This window comes from Penaeus vannamei, chromosome 42, assembly GCF_042767895.1.
Source record: "Penaeus vannamei isolate JL-2024 chromosome 42, ASM4276789v1, whole genome shotgun sequence".
In the NCBI taxonomy this organism is placed as follows: Eukaryota; Metazoa; Arthropoda; class Malacostraca; order Decapoda; family Penaeidae; genus Penaeus; species Penaeus vannamei.
Genome location: NC_091590.1, coordinates 7,929,302 through 7,934,301, shown reverse-complemented (window position 1 = coordinate 7,934,301; position 5,000 = coordinate 7,929,302).

The following is a 5,000-nucleotide window of genomic DNA, read 5'->3' as shown; positions in this document are numbered from 1 at the left end:
TACGATTATGTTGAAATACTAATCCTTCTCAATCATAATTTGAATAATTAAGGAAAAATTGTGTTCTTTGTTTAGAGAATAAAATTGCAAGAAACTTTATTTTATTTTGTTTCACTTAACCAGAACTAAATATGAAAGATTTGTAAAAAATAAGGATAAAAATCGAAAATGTAACTAAAATTCATTAACAAGAAAAAATAAACGACTAAAAATATAATGTGATAAGTAACCTACATAAAATATATACGAAAAGAAATAATGTAAGAAGAAATATAACGTCATGAGTTATCATCAAAATAATATCCGAAAAGAAATAACGTAATAAGGAATAAAAAAAATAATATAAAAACCATACGAAAAATACAACGTAAGAAGGAATATAACGCAAGAGATCTGTTCAGCAATTCCACAGAAATTATGCCTTTGATGGCAATAGATTCATATTCAATTCCGATTCAATACAAGAACTTCACCAATTTTGAAGGCTGGGAAAGTTCTCTCTCAATGCCACTTTACCGTCGAGTTTTAAGCAACATTCCTCCTTTGGGGAAAGTTTCATGAGTGAGTATCGTCAACAACATATCATAAATATTTAAACATTATAGAGTATTTAAACATTGTAGAGTATCCTTCATAACAGGTTCGTGGTGATGATGATTAGGTGATTGACAGTCTGGTGATGATAATTTGTTTTGATCAATATGATGATAATAATTAGTAGGTAATTGACGATTTGTTAATGATAGCTATTTGAAATGCCAATACGTGTGTGCATCTTCTAAATTCATCTCTCTTTTAATAAATCTCAGTCTGTCTGTATATATACTTATAAAAAGATGGATAGACACAGATAATAATTAGTAGGTAATTAACAATTTCTTAGTGGTAGCTGTTTGAAATGCGAATACGTGTGTGCATCTTCTAAATTCATATTTTAAAAAATCCGTCTGTCTATATCTATACTTATATAAAGATGGATAGACACAGGTAATAATTGGTAGGTAATTAACAATTTCTTAATGGTAGCTGTTTGAAATGCGAATACGTGTGTGCATCTTCTAAATTCATCTCTATTTTAGAAATCTAAGTCTGCCTGTATATATACTTATATGTAGATGGATAGACACATAGATAATAATTAGTAGGTAATTAACAATTTCTTAATGATAAGTATTTGAAATGCAAATACGTGTGTGTATCTTTTATCTTCATCTTTCTTTTAAAAATCTAAATCTGCCTGTATATATACTTACATAAAGGATAGACACATAGATATATTATTTATTCTGAAAAAAATAAAAGCGACGCCTTTTTATTTCGGCCAACCGAACCACACGGTCGACCTCCTAAAAATTTATCTGCATGACACATGACAAGCTGCCGGGTACAGGTGTCTATAGCTTATCACCCTCATAATGCGTGTGAACCTGTTAACAAAAATGCATTGTCCTACTTCCAATGGAATACATTTTTACAATATGAATATTTATTACTTTCCATTGTCTCTCTTGGTTTTCAAATTTCCAAAAACATTCCAATGGTATGAATATTAAATGACCCGCTTTTTCATCTCTTATGCGTTTCGAGCCTTTTTTACCTGTGGGAAACGTCACAGCTACCTTCATATATCGGAAATAATCCTATTTTCGCGTCCGTGCGTATGTGTACGTGCAGGTACAGGGTGTATTTGTACAGAAGCAAGGGATATACAGTAGTGTGAGTGTGCATACAGACGCGCACAAATACAAACACAATCACACACACACACACACACACACACACACACACACACACACACACACACACATATATATATATATATATATATATATATATATATATATATATATATATATATATATATATATATATATATATATATATATATATATATATATATATGTATATATATATGTATGTATGTATATATATACATATACATATAAATACACATATATATACATATATACATATATATACATACACTATATATATATATATATATATATTACATATATATATATATATATATATGTATATATATATTACATATATATATATGTATATATATATATATATATATATATATATATATATATATATAAATATATAAATGCCTGTCTGTATTTGTGCGCGTCTGTATACACACATACTACTGTATATATAAAATATATAGTCACTCAAATTTCTACTGTCACTTTACTTTACTTCACTTCACTTAAATAAGGATTAAGTGTTTTACATACACAATTTTCACAATATTCTAAATTCAAACATTCGCAAATATTCACTTGTACTTACAATGTTCATCAGTGTGGAATGCGGAGCCAAGTGACTGACCTTATAAGGGAGACCACCGACCATGACTCTCTTCAGGCTTAACACACACAAGCACACACACACACTTCACAGAAATGTTTAAAAAATACGTTTTAATAAGTAAACCGTCGCCAAACCCTATATACTCCACCCGCCCCCCTTCCTTTCTTTCTCCCCTTTACTCACTTTTATTCTTCCCCTTCCCCCGTATCTTCTCCCCCATCCATTCTTTTATCACCTCTCTCTTCTCCTTCCTACACATGGATAGACAGACAGATAGACGACAGACAAAGAGAGAGAAAGAGAGAGAGAAAAAAAAAGAGAGAGAGAGAGAGAGAGGGATAGACAGAGAAAGAGACAGAGACAGAGAGAGGGATAGACAGAGAAAGAGACAGAGACAGAGAGAGATAGAGAGAAATAGGCAAACAAAGACAGCATCAGTGCCAAACGCTGCCAAAAACGGAGGAATTTCCTTGATGGAGTGCCAGGGCCGCCATCTCTCGAAATTTGACATCCGTTAAAGCGAAAATCTGAAGCCAGGAAAGCCCGATGACACAGATTAGTTAACGGCGCCTATTTCAATGTTGCAAAGCCGAGGGAAAACAAGTTTGTGCAACACGGCTCTGCAGAGTTATGGTGGCATTATCCTGGTGTCGCGAGGGAAACGTTTATTACTATGATTAAATTCAATAAAAAAGTGAAATAACTGTGCAGAACTATTATTATCGTGTCCTTTGCAAACATGTTGGCCTTTCTCTCTTCTTTTTTTTCGTTTTTTAGATTTTCTTTTTAGTTTTTGTTTTTCTTGTCGTTAGAAATATGAGCTGTATCAAAATTTGTCATCATGAGTAATTCTGTTATTGTGAAGACAACCATTCTAGTCATATCTCCATTTCTGTAACATGAGTTTATCTTTTTTTTCGCTTTCATGTAAAAAAAAAAAAAAAAAAAAAAAAAAAAAAAGAGAGAGGAGACTGACACACATTCAAAAAGTTTCTCTGAAAAAAGTAAAAGAAAAAAAGATAATATCCAGAGGTTGACGACCTTTTTTCGGAAGTGCAGTCGCTAACACCGGTGATATCAGACAGATAATACTCAGCTTGCAGCACGTATATGTCTGTCTCCTTTGAATTGTAAAATATGTTTTTTTATTTTTACTTCAGGTGTAATCTCACCCTCACCGAGTGTAATGAAATATATTATATTGTTATATTTCATCTGACGATAAAGGCCGTTAATGATGAAATATATTATTATTTCTATTCTCTATAGTACTCGTTAATGGCAGAATACGTATACTGCTTTTATTCCATCTCATACATACAATTCGACAACAATTAACCCCTTCAATGCAAACTAAAGCGTAAACACACACACATACGAAAACTTTCACAATGTCTGTCTTTGACATTCACTAATCTTGCAAGTTAAATTAATTCCTGCCGTAGCAGCGCCGCCTCGACCACACTCACGCCGTTGCAAAAGCTACCGCCTGCCTGCCTGCCGTTGCAAAAGTATTATTCTCAGGTCAGCGACACTCTAATTAACTTCCTCCACTTCTTCTGTCGTAAAGAATGGCTTCCCTCGTGAGCCTCCGCCTCGAAAAGACCAGCGACGGCGGAACTCCCCGCGGGAACGCAGCGGACGCGAGGAAGCGATACGAAGCGGAGGAATGCTCGGTTACGCTTTTTCTATCTAGCTATCTATCTGTCTGTCTACCTGTCCACCTATCTACTTATCTTCTGTCTGTCTACCTGTCCACCTATCTACTTATCTTCTGTCTATCTACCTGTCCACCTATCTACTTATCTTCTGTCTATCTACCTGTCCACCTATCTACTTATCTTCTGTCTGTCTACCTGTCCACCTATCTACTTATCTTCTGTCTATCTACCTGTCCACCTATCTACTTATCTTCTGTCTATCTACCTGTCCACCTATCTACTTATCTTCTGCCTATCTGCCTGTCCACCTATCTACTTATCTTCTGTCTGTCTACCTGTCCACCTATCTATTTATCTATTTATATGAATATGTATCTTTATCTCTCTTTCTCTATCTCTCTGAATCTCTCTCTCTCTCTCAGTCTCTCTCTCTCTCTCTCTCTCTCTCTCTCTCTCTCTCTCTCTCTCTCTCTCTCTCTCTCTCTCTCTCTCTCTCTCTCTCTCTCTCTCTCTCTCCCTTTCTCTTTCTCTTTATCTTTAACTTTCTCTTTCTCTTTCTCTTTCTCTCTCTCTATCTCTTTCTCTCTCTCTCTCCCTCTATCTATCTATCTATCTATCTACCTCTATCTCTGTCTATCTATCTCTATCTATCTATCTCTATCTATCTGTCTCTATCTATCTATCTCTATCTATCTATTTCTATCTACCTATCTATCTATCTATCTATATTTTTCTATCTATCAATCTATCTATCTATATTTTTCTATCTATCAATCTATCCATTCATCTTTTTGTCTATCCATTTATCTATCTGTCCACCAAACTATAAATCAATCTATCTTTTCTCTTTTTGAGTAATAAAATTACCCGCTGGAGTCGATAACATTGAGAAGCGAAAAAGGAGAATATTCTTGAGGAACGAGTAAGAGAATATTCTTGAGGAACGAGTAAAATTCTTGAGGAGTGAGGAAGAGATAACATTGAGGAGCGAGAAGGGCGTTTCCTCCCATTCCGTGG